The sequence below is a fragment of the Aquarana catesbeiana genome, linkage group LG01 (assembly GCF_042186555.1).
Source record: "Aquarana catesbeiana isolate 2022-GZ linkage group LG01, ASM4218655v1, whole genome shotgun sequence".
NCBI classification, from domain to species: domain Eukaryota; kingdom Metazoa; phylum Chordata; class Amphibia; order Anura; family Ranidae; genus Aquarana; species Aquarana catesbeiana.
The window spans coordinates 19,333,194-19,352,758 of NC_133324.1; the positions used below are offsets into that span (position 1 = coordinate 19,333,194).

At 40.5% G+C, this 19,565-nt stretch overlaps 1 pseudogene; it reads right to left on the bottom strand.

Annotated features, from left to right (window-relative positions):
- Positions 1-2,455: 2,455 nt before the first annotated feature.
- Positions 2,456-19,565, bottom strand: part of LOC141131083 (uncharacterized) — a 47,198-nt pseudogene continuing 30,088 nt past the window's right edge.

Below are 19,565 nucleotides of genomic sequence, written 5' to 3' on the forward strand. Positions count from 1 at the left end.
TGCGGTATTGGATATAATTCTCATAATAAATCTAACAGATTGTTATATTCTTTAGGTTGTTTTGGTGGATTACCTTAAAGGTAAATGAATATGCCTGGTCAATAAGAGTCATCGATGTGTCTGTGCCATGACAAGATATGAGTCTGGCTAGCAAATAACTCATACCCCCACCCGCCACAGATTGGCATAGGATGGGGCACAACATGTTCTCATCGCAACACCCTACACCTTGAGGTAGTGGGAAAAAACAAAATGCAAAAACATTACAAGATAGTATGTGGTCCAGGAGCTCCAATATAATTGAATTGTATGGCCAGCTTCAAAGTCCACATTTACACTTACATGGTCTGTTTTTCAGGACATGCTACCTAACCCACACAGATGTCAAAGTGGTTTACAATTTTGGAAATAATTAGAATCAGTCAAAAGAGGATGTAGCAACCGATTCTCGTTAATTTAAAAGTATTTAAGGTAGATCCAGACTAATTGTCAGCTGGTATAAACAAGGCCTGGGGAATGCCCAGGAAAAAATTCCAAGCCTACTTACCACCAGCTCGCAGACAACCAAATTAACCTGTCTAACAGTATGCGTTAAAAACAGGGGTTTAGTCCGCACGCATTTGCAAACGCATGCGTAAGCCACAGAGCCTCGTCACGGCACCCTGATATCTGTGGTCCTAACACTAAAATATGAGTGTCCCCACAGTGGAGGCACATGCATTCTGATGGATAAATGAGGGCAGGTGGACTGAAGGGCAGCCCATCCCTTCTTAAAGGTACAGGGCACACCAGACACCCAGCAAATAGCACAATGGCTGCAAAGGTGCTGGTGCGTTGCTGGACCAATATACACACCAAGGTGATCTCAAAAAACTTGCCACCACCCTCATTTATAGCTGGCTATCGCAGTAAGCGGCATTGGAGGGCTACAAACAGATATAAACAAGGCCTGGGGAATGCCCAGGAAAAAATTCCAAGCCTACTTACCACCAGCTCGCAGACAACCAAATTAACCTGTCTAACAGTATGCGTTAAAAACAGGGGTTTAGTCCGCACGCATTTGCAAACGCATGCGTAAGCCACAGAGCCTCGTCACGGCACCCTGATATCTGTGGTCATAACACTAAAATATGAGTGTCCCCACAGTGGAGGCACATGCATAATTGTCAGCTGGGTCTGTTTATGCTTCTTATTGTTAACAATAATGCAGCTAATTCCTACAGATCATAAGGGCACATATTATTTGTAGTGCATTTATCTTTGAAGGTTTTTTGGCCTTCATTTTCATCTGGTCTCCCACAAAATGTTGTCTACATTCCCCCCATAATGTGTTTACATGTACGTGATCTAGTGCAATCAATGTTATATAGGGTAAATAAAAATTATGTTCATGACCAACGTGAAGAGTTATCGAAGTGGACAGTTTACCATTCTCGTTGGTATAGACGTGATTATAGATAAGGTATCTAATTTTGTTTTGCCAACATAGAAGTCGCCACGTCTACCTGCCATTACGTAAATACTAACCATATCAAAAGACTTAAAATGTTGGACTTTAAAATTGTACCACTTGGTAGCTCAAAAAGGGATCCCTCTGAAACACAATATACAGTATGTATAATCTCCACATCAATAATAAAAAAAAGGGAAGGGAAGTGCATGCCCTAGCACAATATATTTCTTTAATAATCAAAAGTAAAAATTAAACAATTTATGCACTTGCATGCTACAGGAATGCTTATCAAACACTATCTTGAGTGATTAGATGTAATAATCCACCTCCAGAGAACCTCTGTGTAGGCACCACTGGATGATCACTCAGCTTGTTATATTCTCGCACTGTGCCAGTATACTATGAGGGAGAAAGGAGAGCAGGCAGCCAGATAGCCACACTAGTGGCATGTATCTGACAGACACCAGAGGGGTGGAGAAAGACCGGCAGTAACTCGATGGAGCAGTGTGCACCCGGAGAAGTTGCATGGTTTGCCGTGAATAGAACACATTTCAGGAGCGTGGCCTCCTCTTTCAAGCAATACAGAGTATTTTGCTCCAGTAGTGTAGCTGAAACTAATATAGTGGTAGGTGAAGAAAAAAAGTAACCGCTATTAATGTGCATATAAAGTTAATGTAAGCGTTGCATGTGGTGCAGGGGTGGGGGGGGGGTAACTGATGGGTTAATAATGGGCAGATAGACCATCAATGAACTGACAGAAAAAAGGGAGGCAAACAATTTTGCAATACAGTGAGGATAGAAAGTATTCAGACCCCCTTACATTTTTCACTCTGTTATATTGCAGCCATTTGCTAAAATCATTTTAAGTTCATTTTTTTCCTCATTAATGTACACACAGCACCCCATATTGACAGAAAAACATAGACTTGTTGACATTTTTGCAGATTCATTAAAAAAGAAAAACTGAAATATCACATGGTCCTAAGTATTCAGACCCTTTGCTCAGTGTTTAGTAGAAGCCCCCTTTTGATCTAATACAGCCATGAGTCTTTTTGGGAAAGATGCAACAAGTTTTTCACACCTGGATTTGGGAATCCTCTGACATGCCTCCTTGCAGATCCTCTCCAGTTCTGTCAGGTTGGATGGTAAACGTTGGTGGACAGCCATTTTTAGGTCTCTCCAGAGATGCTCAATTGGGTTTAAGTCAGGGCTCTGGCTGGGCCATTCAAGAACAGTCACGGAGTTGTTGTGAAGCCACTCCATCATTTTAGCTGTGTGCTTAAAGTCATTGTCTTGTTGGAAGGTCAACCTTCGGCCCAGTCTGAGGTCCTGAGCACTCTGGAGAAGGTTTTCATCCAGGATATCCCTGTACTTGGCCGCATTCATCTTTCCCTCGATTGCAACCAGTCGTCCTGTCCTTGCAGCTGAAAAACACCTCAACAGCATGATGCTGCCACCACCATGCTTCAATGTTGGGACTGTATTGGACAGGTGCTTAGCAGTGCCTGATTTTCTCCACACATACCGCTTAGAATTAAGGCCAAAAAGTTCTATCTTGGTCTCATCAGACCAGAGAATCTTATTTCTCACCATCTTGGAGTCCTTCAGGTGTTTTTTTTAGCAAACTCCATGCGGGCTTTCATGTGTCTTGCACTGAGGAGATGCTTCTGTTGGGCCACTCTGCCATAAAGCCCCGACTGGTGGAGGGCTGCAGTGATGGTTGACTTTCTAAAACTTTCTCCCGACTGCATCTCTGGAGCTCAGCCAGTGATCTTTGGGTTCTTCTTTACCTCTCTCACCAAGGCTCTTCTCCCCCCATAGCTCAGTTTGGCCAGACGGCCAGCTCTAGGAAGGGTTCTGGTCCTCCCAAACGTCTTCCATTTAAGGATTATGGAGGCCACTGTGCTCTTAGGAACCTTAAGTGCAGCAGAAATTTTTTTTGTAACCTTGGCCAGATCTGTGCCTTGCCACAATTCTGTCTCTGAGCTCTTCAGGCAGTTCCTTTTGACCTCATGATTCTCATTTGCTCTAACATGCATTGTGAGCTGTAAGGTCTTATATAGACAGGTGTGTGGCTTTCCTAATCAAGTCCAATCAGTATAATCAAACACAGCTGGACTCAAATAAAGGTGTAGAACCATCTCAAGGATGATCAGAAGAAATGGAAAGCACCTGAGTTATATATATATATATATGAGTGTCACAGCAAAGGGTCTGAATACTTAAGACCATGTGATATTTTAGTTTCTCTTTTTTAATCTGCAAAAATGTCAATAATTCTGTGTTTTTCTGTCAATATGGGGTGCTGTGTGTACATTAATGAGGAAAAAAAATCTGAATACTTTCTGTCCCCACTGTGTATTTACCCGATGGGAGGTGTATTCGGAAAGATCCTCCTAACCAGAAATCCCTTAAAAACTGTCAAGAATGATCCTGCATGCTCCCCGGCCAAGCAGTACCCCAAAGGAAGATGGCACTCCTAAAAGTATGGCTTAAAAAGTAGTCACACGTTCAGGTGCCCCCCAGGACATGCTGGGTGGACAGCTCCTGTAGCAGATACCCAGATTGTCATTAAATGTTGTATTTAAGGAGAGGTATACAAACTCCATTGAATTTGATTGCAAACAGGAGGTCAGAACATTCTCGGCAAAAACTATGTGGCTATTTATTATATTTTATTTATATTTTATTTATGCTAGGCAGGAGTAAAGATTTAATCAAAAATAAATAGTTAGAGCAACTGAATAGTGTTGAATATTTAGGTAAAAAATAGATAAAGAAGTACGAAGGAGGTGTGAGTAAGTGAAAAGATGAGGTAAGTGAAAGAAAACAAAAAAAAAAAAAAAAAAGTGGGGGAAAGGAAGACCAAACAGATTAATGAGTGATTGGATGTGAACTTAACATGAGCAGGTGAAGGTGCACGTGGTGTGACTGGGAAAAGATGTGAAAAGGACGATGAAAGATGAATAAATGGGGATCAGATAAGTAGAGGGGTGAGGAAAACAAGAAGGTAAGACTCATCAAAAATAGGAAGGAAAAAAGGGGGGAAAAACAAGGGGGCGAAAAGGAGAAATTGGTGTGATGGATGGGAAGGTGAAGGAGTGAAGGGGGCGAGACTATTGGGCAGTTGAAGATGACAAGGACAATTGAGTGAAGGGTGGTGGTAAAGGGGATTGGAAAGCAAGGAAGATAAAAGGAAAGATAGGGCTGGTAATGGGATGCAGTGTGAAAGGGGGAAGAACAAATGAGAAAGAACAGTGGAAAGGGAAGGAGGTAGGAAATGGGAAGGTACTAGAGAGGTGCGGGAGTGATAATAGCAAGGGAGTGCAAAGGTATGTAAATGAATCAGAGTGAAACAACAAAAATGAGGTGTAAAGTGTGCAAACTAAGTGCCAAACGCATATGGTTTAAACATTATCCAAGCCATGCTGCAATAGCCAGAAAGAGGTTCACATAGAAAATCTATGACTGTGTGTAAACAAAGAAAATAGCCAAAAGATCTGTTATAGAGAATAAACACAATGGGTAGATTGTATTAAATGACGCATAACCTGGCACAGTATGGCAGAAGTTATGCACAGGCAGGTAATTTAAATTTAAACTTACTTAAAATATGCTGAGAGAGGGTCTGACCATCCTGATGGAATGCAAGGAGTCATCTCAGGATCCACAATCATCCCAAGGCTTTTTCATGATGCACTTAATTAAAGGAATGGGTCTGAGATGTGCCGCAGGTGCTGTACCTCCTCCTATTTACCTGACCAGCCGAGGGGGACTGGGGCCGCCACAATGGCATGCCTTGTGTGGCTTCCTCGGCGTCCCAGAAGGCGAAAGTCCCGAAATGACGTCACTCTGCCATAAACACGTGACTTAATGACATCACGCGCACTTGCGGGGCCCCGCACATGTGCGAGCTGCAAAAAAACGTCCGGAAGGGATCGGGGATGCCGCTGGCAGAGAAATGGCACCCACGAATGTGGAGCAAAATGGGAGCACAGAAATCTATGCTCCCTCCCCTGCTGGGAAGACGTACACGAAGGGCCTCTCCATACGGGAACCATAGTGACCAGCAGGGAAATAGGGAATTCTAGGAGACAGAAAGGGAAATTGTTCATAAAGAGCATAACAATCGGCTGAACTTGCTCATAGAATAATATAAACATGTAAACAATGGAAAAAATATCAAAAGTAATATTATTTATATTATTCCATTAAATATTTCAAATATATCAAGAAAGAGATATTTAAGAGGTGTGTGCTGTCAATCTACTACTATATTTTTTTGATAACAGATGTCACGATAAACCAAAAAATCATGGCGTTTATGCTGTATTAAAATTATAGTCAATTCAGTGAGTCTTCCCAGAAGAAAAGCCCCTTAAAAAGGGAGCAAAATAAATGTATTCATTTAAACCTGGGAAGGAGGTAACTTGTAATCTGAAAATCCATCTTTGCTCATGTTGTAGCAAGATTTTTTTTTTTTTTTTTTTAATTGTTAATGGCAACAGGTTTGGTAATGAACATGTGCCAACTTTACTTTAATTAATATATAACAAAAAATAACATTTTTTAAAACTCAACCAAACTGAGGCTCATTGTTGATTCTGTGGACCTAGATTCTTCTTTTTGGTCACATGGAATTTATTCTTTTGTTGCTGTTTGTCTAAACGGTTTTACAAATCATTTTCTGATTTAAAGAAATGTCCAATTGTCCACTCCAACAGCCACTCCAAAAAACTTGTAAAATTCCTTACGTAGTGCCCTGTCTTCATTGAGGACATCTATTTCCTTCTCCATGACACTCCTCCATTTCGCTCTTCAATCCCTCTTTCTCCTTCCTAGCTATCTCAAACTTAAGGTATATTTAAAAAAAAATTATACTCATAAGCAAGGTCACCTCAATGACTAAGAAAACCCATTTGTACGATGTGTGTGGCGGTGGTTGTTGTGGTTGTCTATTAAGACATAAACTAGTTGTAGCAAAATTTTATTCCAGTCTCCTCCTCGATCGGGAATATGAACTTGTTTGAGTGCAGTAAAGGAGACTCTGGGTAATTTGTAATTGTAAAAAGTATGGCATGTCTGCCGATTGGAAGATGGCAGTTTCCAATCTGCATACTGTGCATTTGCTGGGATATCTGACACCGAAACTCCTGTTTTGTCTTGCCTATGTAGTATGCCCCGCACTCACATACCATGAGATACACCACCCCGCGGGTTTGACAGTTCACAAAATGTGAAGGCTTGAAGGGTACTCCTTTTTTTTTTTTAAATTGGCGTCTATGAGACCCTAGATCTCTCCTCTGCCCTTAAAGCACCTGACCACACCAAGATCGCTGTAATAAAATGCTTCGCCAATTTCCCAATGGCACTGTTTATATCTGACAAAACCTAAGTCATGAATTGCTCGTAGCTTCCGATTCCTTAGGCCGTAGAAATGATGGGAGCCGTTCTGGTCTCTGATCAGCTCCAAGGTTAGCTGGCGGAATCATCGTCTGCATTCTCCAGTTCCCTGTTGGGACAGGCGAGCCCGAGAAAGCCATGGAAGACAGTGGGGGGGGGGGACACATTCCCTCCCACTGCTTGTAAAAGCAGTCTAGAGGCTAATTAGCTGTTTTTTTAACTGTGGTGGTGAAATCACTTCCTACAGCGCTGGAGTCGCTGATTTACGTATCGTGGGAGCAAACGCTGTTGCTGTCGAGATAAATCAGTGCTGCAGCTGAATGGCGTACCTGAAAAAAAAAATGGTTAACAATAAAACACAGTAAACCGTAAAGTATAAAAAAATTACATAGCTTAAAAGCAAACATGATAAAACATAGTAACAAAACATTGCATTGTAGAATACAGTAAAAAAAATAGCAGAACAATAGAGAGAACAATAAAATAACATCTATTTTTTATTTTATATTTTTTTTTTTCGTTTTTGTTAACTTTTTTTTCTTTTTACACTTTTAATTGTAACAGTTGTAACGGTTCAGTTCCAGGTTCGGGTCTCCCAAAATGCAATGACATCTTTGGAGATCCTGTGAAAGTGTGTCCTAGTCTGTGCAGTGCTGTACCCTACGCTAATACTCAACTAGTGTGTGGTAGAGACCAGGATGGACAGGAGGGACAATATAGCGGGTGTCATGCCTATATCCGCGCTTTCCACAGACATAACATTAAATTGTAGCAAATAATTTTGCGCTACCCCCAATATTAAGCAGCTAACACGCCAAATTGGATAAATGGCAGAGGCAAAAATAAAAACAAAAAATGTGTAGCGTAATAACATAATGGGCTGGGGGCCCAAATAACATCTAAAAATTAGAAACAATGAATATAAAAAATTAAAAAATTAAATTGTGGCATAGAAAGTGACAATGTTAATGAAAACACAAATCATATCGTGAGACTGAGTGACCATATAAATAACAACATTAGTGAAAATACGACTGAAATTTAAATGGATGAGCAATGCCAGTCTATATATTTTAGAGTTGTAAGACTAACAAAAGTTCCAGTGAAAAAAACTTGTTTATCCAAGGATAAAAAACTGTGACTGTGATAGGACCACCACCATGTGAAGAGGAGGCTTACCGGAATGTTTGAACACGCCAGAACATATGTTCTGTGTGTCAAACAGGCTTGTAATGTGGTGGGGAGATGCAGAAGATGATGATTTCTCTGGGCTGGAGACTTCAAGACTTTTCACATCCAAGTGAGGGCAGATGGAAAATAGCCTTTCATATGTAGCGATACTCCGACTTTCACAGATGTAAAGTGGCAAGGGGAGAAGAAAAAAGGGAAAAAAAAGAAAAATTTTATTAAAGTTAAAACACTCACATGATTGTAGGTAGAAAAGCGCTTGTTTTATATCAAAAAGACAGCAGTGGAGACCTTCCTGACATGTTTTGTCTCCAAGGACATCGTCTGGGGTGTCCTTCCACTGCTGCACTCCACAAATAAATAAGAAATATGACCCCCGACAGGACAAATCCAGTCCACAAGTGTTTGCGGTGAATTTTCCGAGTACTTCCGGTGTGTAAAAATGGCGTCTCCACGTGCGTTCCAGCGTGTGTTCCATAGTGTATTATGATCAATATGGAGATGCGCTCCATACTCACCCCCAGCGCCAATCGGAAGGAAGAGGAGACGCAAGTCTGAGGGAGCCACCTCAATGAGGCCGGCACTCCCCTTCCAACCCAGGCACGCAAGTGCGCACCTAACAACGTCACTCGCCAGACAAGTTGACAGGCGCATCCGCAGATGGAAAGGGTAGCAGTCCAAAGGGTGCCAGTAGTGTGAGTTGCGAGCCTCGATGCACACCACGTATCACACGTCCCGTGTCCCAGGCAACTGCGCATGTACAATATGGCGTAAGGCCGTACAGCAAAAAACTGAAGAGGAAATAGCAGAAATGACATCTCGGCAATAGGGGGATACCCAAATCTAACATAAATAAGAAAAATAAATTGAAAATTGTATATATTGCATTGTGCCTAAAAATGAAGATAGAGAGAAATGGCACATAAGTGACATCCCTCAACTCTTCCCACAAAATATCAGATTATTAAATAATAAAAATTTAAATTAAAAAAGTTGTTTTGTGTCAATTCACTAACAAAAGTGAATAGTTAAAGTTGATGGTTATAGTTAATCAAAGGACACAGCAAGATCACCATATCCATATTAACTGTATACAAACATGAATTTAAAATCTACTAATAGACCTGGAAAAATATTAAAATTGTTTTTAAAAATTATTTTGAGTAACTCCTCGTGAACTGGATATTCATGTGTGGGTATATGTACACACAATATGACCATATTATGTATTACATTCACAACAAGAAAGAAAGAGAAATGGAAATATAATAGGTATGAACATTTTGAACTGGATAATATTTAAGCTTTACTAATAAAGGAGTTGATATCCCAGTCTATATTCATGCTGAAAGGCGAATAGGAACACAATTCATAGATCCAATATGTCTCAAGTTGTGAGACTCCCCTAAATTTAGCCCCATCCCTTCCAAGGGGCAATATATCTGTCGATCACCAAAAAAGTGGTTCCCTTAGGGTTTCGATCATGGTGTGATCTATAGTGTCTGGGTACAGAGTGTTTCGTGTCGCCACTTTTGATTAGGGCAATATGTTCTGCAACTCTTATTGAAAACGTGAGGATAGTGCGACCCACATATTGCATCCCACATGGGCAGGTAATTAGATACACTATGTAGTGAGTTGCACAGGTGCAGAAATGCTTAATGGGATATTGTTTGTTGGTGACAGTTGATCTAAATTCCACTGCCTTATGTCCCACTCCTGAGTTGTGTTGATGACAAACTGCATTTTCTGCATGGAAAAAAACCTGTAAGTTCATGAAAGAAAGACGGTCGTGAGGGAGGGTTTATGATATTAGGGGCTATCTTATTTTGCAACGTAGGTGCCCCTCTAAAGACAACTTTGGCTTGGTCCGGTAACAATGGGCTGAGGATACGATCATTTTTAAGAATGTTCCAATGTCTAGCGAAGATGGGTTTTAATTTGACGATATTGGGTGGAAAAAGAAGTCATCATGGCCCACCTGAAACCATTATCAGTATCACGTTTGGGTTTAGTGGCTAATAGGGATTTTCTGTCCATCTCCATGATGGATGAAAGCTCCCTGTCAACATTCACTGGATTATATCCTTTATCTAGTAACCGCACCTTAAGTGTGTCAGCTTGTACTTTTAAAGGATTCTATATTGGTACAGTTTCTGCGTAGCCGCAGAAACTGACTCTGTGGGACAGACCGGAGCCATGACGGATGGTGACAGGTGTCTAGTGGAATAAAGCCGTTTGTGTCTGTTGATTTAAAAAAAAGTCTGGTACTCAAATTGTCCATTGACAATCCGAATCTGAAGATCTAAAAAATTGATCATATCAGTGCTGGAATTGTAGGTCAAAGAGATGCCTCTATTGTTGCAGTTAAGTTGATCAAAAAATGATTGTAATGAATCTGCAGTACCATTCCATAGGAGGAGGATGTCGTCTATATATCACACCCACAGGACCAAAGACAGGTTTCCCAGGGCATAGACGACATCCTCCTCCCACTTAGCCATGAATAAGTTGGCAAGACTTGTGGCGAATTTAGCCCCCATGGCCACTCCTCGGAGTTGGAGGTAAAATTGTTGGTTAAACCAAAAATAACTATGGGTAGTGGCAAATTGTAATAGCTCCAAAATAAATTCACACTGAAAGGAGGCAAGGGATGGTTCTTTCTCTAGAAAATATTTGCTTCAATATCCCTCTCCTGTGCTATACAGGTATAGAGGGAAGCCACGTCCGCTGTGGCCATAATATACTCCCCCTGTATATCCAAACTCTCCAATAGTCTAATCGTAGCTCCAGAATATCTGAGGTATGATGGAATTTGTCTCACGAGGGGTTGTAAATAAAAATCTATATACTGGCCTATGCGTTATGTTACCGAATTGATGCCACTCACGATCAGTCGGCCAGGGGGATGGAGGGGATCTTTATGGATTTTGGGTAAGTAATAAATGGTTGGTATTCGAGGGGCTAAAGTATCTAAAAATTCTCTCTCCTCCTTGTTCAAGACCTTATTATCAAAACCCTTTGTGACAATCTTCAAAAGTTCTTTTTTGTATGTATATGTAGGGTTATTAGGTAATAGTTTAGATGTGTTGGGTTCATCCAAAATTTTGTGCATTTCTTGTTCATAATCCACTTTGTCCAAAACAACTATGCCCCCTCCCTTATCGGCAGAGCAAATAATTAAGTCTTTCTGTTGACATAAAGACTTCAGGCCAGTGTTGGAAATTGGTTGGTGGCGGATACGTTTTAACAGGTAGATCTGCTAGATCCTTGAGTACAAGGTCTTTGAATATAGAAATAGCTGGGGCCACAGGGACAGGTGGATTGAACAATGATGGGTTTGATAATCCTGAATGAACAGTCCCGGAGGTAGTAGCAATGCCACCACTCCTACACGGGTTGGAAATAAGGTAACGTTGTATGTGAAGTTTGCGTACGTACTTGTGTATATCTATGAAGGTATTAAATTTGTCCAATTGTTTAGGTGGGGCAAATTTAAGACCCTTGTCCAAAACTGACAATTCATCTTTGGTAAGTGTTTTGGAACTCAGATTGAATACACATCAGGTCCGCTTTCTTTTTTTCTGCTCTGTATTCTCCTCCACCCTCTTGTGCCTCTCTTGGGTCTTGGCCCATTGTGCGTGTAAATGGGTCCCTGTGAAAAACCTGACCATGTATGTTAGGATTGGTTTGGTTGTATCCATAGGGTGATTGTTCATGCATATCTCTTCGATCCGAAGAGTGTTCACGTGTATTTGTGAGAGGGGAGAACCTTTTATGAGTGGCCACAGGTGGTTGCACATAATAGCGAGGATTGGAATAATATGAGTTAGAATATTCCCTTCGGCCAACAGGGGAAGCTTCTCTATACTGGTTATGATAGTCTTGGGGATAATCAGAGTTGGAACGGTATGAATTGTAAGAATTAGCACCCCGTTGGCCTCTACCGCCTCTTTTACCCCTATTATGACTCACCCCTCCTAGGGGTAGTAGGTGTATGGGGGTTATAATGGCGTATTCTCGGTTGTGGGAATCCATTACCCCCACGTGTGTCTCTATTGCCCATATGTGTGGCATGGACAGAAGATGGGACTCTTTTATATGTGATGTACTAGGTATGGGTAGTACAGGTGCCAGAGAAGGCGGGGGGAGGGCAAGGGAGTTGGAATCTGCAGTTGGATTGGCGAAAAATTTTTGCCAACCAAAAACAGATCCACTTTTTATAATCACCAACATCCCTAGTGTATTTTTTCTGTTTCTTATTTCTTTGGTCTCTATCCTCTTTCTCCAGAAAACTCTGGAGATTAGAGGAGCGTGAATTACATTCAGGGGAATTTTTATGTGACAGAAGCTTATCTCTAAGCTCTTTAATCTCCCTGTCCAATGTTGTTAACCTGTTTTTCTTCTTGGTAATAAGCACACCAAGGAAGGAGATCCCAGCCTCATTGAAGTACTTAAACCAGGAATCAATGTCTGGATCACCTTGTTGGGGTTGTACGTCCCACCTTAAACTCCTAGGTACCATGCAATCAGAAATGTATTGTTCTAGAAATGCTATGTCCCACTGTAAGTGTAAATCTGAAGTCATGACATTTTTGAGTCTTAAAAAAAGACCTCCTATTTCTGTGTTGCTTCCTGTAGAAATAAAGACACCCTCCGTGTTAACAGTGCGGGATGCTCTATAGTCAAAAACATCCATATTGAACTAAATGTGTAGAATAATTGGGGTTGCGGCAAAATGTGTTCAAAGAAAAAGACGAAAAATTGTAGCAAATAATTTTGCGCTACCCCCAATATTAAGCAGCTAACGCGCCAAATTGGATAAATGGCAGAGGCAAAAATAAAAACAAAAAATGTGTAGTGCTATAACATAATGGGCTGTGGGCCCAAATAACATCTAAAAATTAGAAACAATGAGTAGAAACAATAAATAAAATTAAATTGTGGCATAGAAAATGACAATGTTAATGAAATTACAAATCATATCGTGAGACTGAGTGACCATATAAATAACGATATTAGTGACAATACGACTGAAATTTTAAATGGATGTGTGATGACAGTCTATATATTTTAGAGTTGTAAGACTCTGTAACAAAAGTTCCAGTGAAAAACGGGAACACAGCTACAAATGAGCCCTGCAGAATGATAAAGTGTTTGATATATCTTTTAACCTTTCTATACAAAAATATAGATATTTCACTCAAATGATTATTTAGGAAGGTAAAGGTTTAAAAATGAATAGGTTGTATTCGTTTTACATTCTAATTTAAAAGCTATTTATCATAACAGTTCAACTGAAAACTCAAATGAATAAGAAAAAATTATTTTTGCAAATTAGCTAGACAATCAGATGAATGGTAACAAACCTTATAACTGCTGAAACTGAATGCGTGACCGATCGTGGTTAAGTAGCTTGCCTGGACTGAGGGTTTTAAACATACTGCACCAGGTGTGGGCTTAAAAAGTCGCCGCCGCTGCATGCGCAAATTTGAGCAACCATACGGTGTCAACAAAGAATGTCAGTGTGCGTCGTCGTCACGTGTAATAACGTGGTGACGTCATCACACAGTGACTAGGGGATAAAAAGAGCAGGGCAGACGCTTTCAAATAGGTCATTTGATGGGCGGGCCAGAATGAGAAAAAAAAAGGGGGATTGTTGTTGGCTGTCTCCATAACAACAACAAAACACAGATGGAACGCACAAAAAAGGAAAAGAAAGACCGGGTACAACAGGGGACCATAAAATCCGAAGGGAAGAGCCATGGAGAGGCACATATGAGGAACACCCAGGGCAGGAAATGCACGGCTCCGCCTCACTGCAGAATGGCAGTGGGGAAGTGTCATGCAGATCAGGCACTCTGGCGCACAATCGCCGCAATGCCCCAAACGACCGAAGTAGATGGGGGATGCAGCATATAATGGCGGCCCACCAACCCAACCCGTACCAAGGGAGGGAAAGGAAAGAATGGGCCCCTGTGCACCGGGCGGGGATAAATCAAACCCCCTGTAAAAGGGGGGAGCAGGATGGGAAATTGGATGGTGAAAAAATCATTTAAGACCGAGAAATTAGTATCGATTCATAAAGATCTTATTAAAGGGATAAAACAAATTAGAATATATAATGGCACGCATGCAAGTATAATCAAATACATCATATGGGACTGAGATGGGAAAACGGCATGGAGAACATACAGATATGGCTTGGCTTCTTACAGTGTACAGATGTATAATGTGGTTCTATCATCCGACATACATTATTAACATCGACAGATTATTAATGATGTTGAATTAAACAAACATAAAAAGAAAAAGTACAGAACAAAAGCCCATACAAGACATATCTGATATTGGTTCAAGAAATACATTTACAACAGATGTTCAAGGAGTAATCGTCTTTTCTACTGATAACCCCAGAGATAGACTGTAGTCCCTGGGTTTTAAATTAGTCTTTTTCACAACCTCCTGAAACAAACCCGTCTAAAAAAAAAAAAAGACGAAAACTTAATTGAGTATTGAGACCTGGGAAAGAGGTTGCGTTGAGATTGGCAATCCAGCGGACCTCCCTCTGGAGCAAGATTTTGTTCCAGTCACCATCCCTGTTGTCCAGGTGAACCCGATCAAGGATGGTGAAGAGGAAGCGGAGAGTTTTACCCGCATGATGGTCTCGTACATGTCGCCCCAGAGGGAGGTCTGGGTTTGCATGTTTCATGCTGGTAATGTGTCGGGTTGCTCTTTTGTAAAATTCTAATTTAGTTTTGCCAATGTAAAAACATTTACATTGGCAAGTTAATAGACAACGCCAGGTGTTTTGCAGTTGGCGTAATGTTTGTGTATATTCATCTCACCGTTGGGTAGTACAAATTTTGACTGTGTTCATGTATCGACAGCACATGCAGCCCCCTCATGTGAAAGCCTTTTTAAGGCACGTGGGTGAATATCCTCGATCTAAGAGTCGATTTCTCAATAAATTTAAATTCATGAATGAATTCTGTATCTGTGGAGCAATTGCATCTGAGCCTCAGATACTGCCCATATGGAATGGACCGAACCAGGGATTCAGGGTGTGAGCTATTCGCATGCAGAATGGTATTTCCAGTGGTCTCTTTGTGATAGAGACCGCTGGATATTGAACCATCTGCCAGTTTGGTGATGTGTAAATTAAGAAATGTAATTGAGGTATTTACAAAAAGTGTGGAAGTTTACCGCCCCTACCTCACACTGCTCCGCACCAGGAACCAGATTAATAAAGCAGCTACTTGAATAATAGAAACGTGTGTGTATATAGGCAATAATATCTTAGAAAACCAAAAAAACGAAGCAAAGTCTCTAATGTCTTATTGCAGCAGCGCTATGTATCAGAACCTCCCAGACACATTTAAAATAGGAAAAACCCATTAGGAGAGGAGATCTAGATAAGTTTGAGTAGCTGTGTTCTGTAGGAGTAGGGAGCTTCTTCCACCCAAAACAATCACCACGTGAAGGGTAATCGACCCTAATGGGATTATACTCACCAGAAATTCAGCATACAAAAGCTTTTGTGATATTATTAATAGTAGTTTTCCACTTCCTCTGTCCGGCCACCAGATGTCAGTAATACTCTCGGTTAATGCAGCATAACATATGGGAGGAATAAAATATCCACACAGCGTAATATTGCTAAAAATAGTTTTATTAACAATATCCAAATATATCCCCCCTTATTCTGATCTGCGTACCAGAGATTCTATAAAATAGAGCATTTGATTTTAAAGTGCACTGTGCCTGATACCACGACTCCCGGGAAGTCCTCCAGAGTGTTCACTGTGTGTAGCGAACCACACACTTCCTGGTTCCTCTCCGGTACGTGGAACGCATGCGTCGCTTCCGGTAGATTACGTCTCTGATGCATTTCGTCACTTCCGGACGTCGTCTGAGGGCGTAATCTACCTTGTGATGGGCCGGTATTTATATAAGTGACAAACTCAATGGCCAATCCGGTGAGACCTGCTGGCAAATCCCCGCTGCGCATATATCTATATTCAGGGAGCTGTCAGCAGTGGGGAACAATTACAAAAAAGCCCCTATCACTCAAAATTAATCTAGACTGCCCAGAGTCAGCCACAACCAGACACTTAAAGGAAGATGACTTGTATGCATACTACAGAAATATATACCTTCCATGCATTTATAACAGTACAAATATCAACCATGTAGGTATTATTCCATATAGAACGCCTTGGAAAATATATAATTTCCCAATGAGATATATATATATATCAACCTACCAGCTAGTTTATCCTGTTTTAACAATCTTTGTATATATATATATATATATATATATATATATATGACATTGACTTATAATACATCCTAAGCATCATATATTACTTCCATACTGGGCGACTGCCCTCAGTATTAGTATGGGCACCAGGATAAACATGCATGGAGGATGCAATAAAATGGCACTAAGACTTAAAATGATACATGATCCACATAATACAAACAATATCTGGAGAATATAGACAATATAAAAGCCAATATAAAACAATCGATATAAAACTTGCAATATAGATAATATAAAATATCTGCAATCTAAAAAATACTAAAAAATTATGAGATTTTAAACATATATTTTAAACTACTATATATGGGATAGCTTTTATATGCGACAGAGACTACGCGGAGCTGCATGGATCAATTAACTATGATGAAAATTGTACAAATACATGTGTCGGATAAAGTACTACGTGTCACTAATGAAACAATTAATATCCAGCTCAATATTAAGGCCTTTGGGGGAGAGTACATCTACAGAATAAATCCACCGAGTTTCGCATTTAGACAATTCTCGGATGCGATTTATGCCCCTCCAATGAGTTTGGAGATGCTCCACCCCCCAAAATTCCAAACCCGTAGGATCCATATTGTGCTTCAACTTAAAATGTAATGAGACATTATGGTCCTTTTGATATTATGAATATGCTCAGCGATTCTAACTCGTAGTAATCTTTTAGTGCGGCCTATGTAAATCAGGCCGCAGGGGCATTTTAGAGCATAGACCACATAAGTACTATTGCACGTCATAAACTATTTAATGTTGAAGGATCGATTGTTAACAGGAGAGACAAAATTATCAATACCCCTAAGGGGTCTAGCAACTTCCCTGCATGCCTTACATTTCCTGCATGCAAAAAAACCGTTTCGATCCCAAAATGTCTCAGGGCGTTTAGGAGGATCTATCACTTTTTTTTTCACTTTATCGCCAAAATTCCTGTTTTTTCTGTAAATAAATTGAGGTGTGGGCGGTAGTACAGTGGTAAGTTTCTTGTCCATTAAAAGAATATGCCAATGCTGTTTAAAGATATCCTCAACTTCCTTGTACTGAGAGTGAAATTGAGAGATGAAACTCCATTCTTTATTGCGATTATTTTCTTTCATAGATGGCATATCAGAACTCTCTTGATCTACTTCTTGTAAGCATGCAGCTCTAGGCAGAGCTGCCACTTCTTCATTCACTTTTTTCAGCATATCAGGTTTGTACCCCTTGGCTTCAAATCTTTCCGTGAGGATTTTGGATTGGAGAAAGACTTCGGCCTCTTCAGAGCAATTTCTTTTCACCCTCATGATTTGTCCTTTTGGAATATTTCTGAGCCACAGGGGGTGATGGCCACTGGAGATAGGTAAATAACTGTTCCTATCAGTTTTTTAAAAAATATACCTTCGTTTCTAATTTATCATTCCAACGATATACGGTAACATCAAGAAAATTAATTGTGTCACTATGCCAATTAGAAGTTAATCTTATGTTGTTATTATTGTGGTTTAATGTTTGTAAAAACAGTTCCAACTAATCCGGCGACTCAGCCCAAATGAAAAACAGATCATCTATGAAGCGTTTGTAGAATTTTAATTCTGAACGTTGTTCCCTAAAGATGATTTTATCCTCCCACTCTGCCATGAAAAGATTTGCGATGCTGGGCACAAATTTTGCGCCCATCGCAACCTCTCTCTGTTGTGTATAAAATGTGCCACCATACCAAAAGTATTTGTGACTAAGACTGAAATCGAGAGCATTCCTCAGAAAAATCTTTTGATTGTGGGGAAGGTCATCCCTTTGGCATAGAGCCCAATTGAGCGCCAAGAGAGCATCATCGTGCTGTATAATGGAGTAAAGAGACGCAACGTCTGCTGTAACCAAAAGGACCTGTGATTTATCTGCCAAATCTATGTTTTGCAAACAGTTCAGAAAGTTTTTAGTGTCTCTAAGGTAAGAGCGAGTGCTCATGACACTCTTTTGTAGAAAACAGTCTAAATACTGGCCCATTCTTGAAGAAACCGACTCAATGCTATTTACAATGAGTCTCGTTGGAGGATAGGTGGGATCTTTATGAATCTTTGTCAGAGTATATAGTGTAGGTATACGACTGCTCGAGGGTAATAAAAAACGCTTATCTTTCTCGGTTAAGACCCCACTTCTTGATCCCATATCCACCAGAATTTTCAGTTGATCCCTGTAGCATTGAGTTGGATCATTCTCAAGAGGTTTATATGTAGCCTGGTCAGATAACATATCCATAATCTGGCCATAATAAAAATCCTTTGGGAGTATCCCCACTCCTCCTCCCTTATCAGCTGGCCTTATGATGATCTCTTTTTCTTTCTTCTAACATAGTGATGCCCTCACTAATATGTCTCATATTCACCTCTTTGTTTGGTTTGAGGTGTTCTAAGTCCCGTAAAATCAATCCCTTAAACACCTCAACTTGATGGTTGGGGTAATGGAGGTATTGCTAAAAGACACGAGAAGCAAAATGTTCCCCCAGCTCCACTGCCAGTATAATGTTCTATGAACTGTGATCCAGTGCTCTAGCCAGGACGTTCAGGCCCCACAATGCAATACTTGAATCAGAAAAGGGCTGGCGACTCGGTTGCTCTTGAATGAAAGGACTTTTATTCAAGAGCATCCGAGTCGCCAGCCCTTTTCTGATTCAAGTATTGCTAAAAAACATGGTGAAATATACCTTGAGCGTATTTTTGTTCATGGCACACATAAAAATTTCTAAATTCTCAGGTGTACTGTCCCATACCATGAGGACATCATCTATATATCTAAACCACGCCAACACATGGGTGGTATAGACCGATAAGCTGTCATCAGACAGAAGAGATTGTTCCCACTCCCCCAGGTTATGGTTGGCATACGATGGGGCACAACATGTCCCCATCTCAAACCTCTGTACCCGGAGGTAGTAGGCCCCATTGAAAGAAAAGACATTATGCATTAGGATGAACTCCAATGCTTCTAGCAGAAAAGAAATATAGTTTTTGATCATCTTCATGGGATTGTGATATGACATGTTTTATTGCAGAAAGACCTAGGTTGTGGGCAATGGAGCTATATAACGCTTCCACGTCAATAGCAACTAATAAAGAATGAGGTGGGAGTTGTAGTCCTTCTAAGCTTTTTAGCAAATGAATATTGTCTTTTGGTGTATGAAAATTAGACACAAAAGGTCTAAGATGACTTTCTATGAATTTA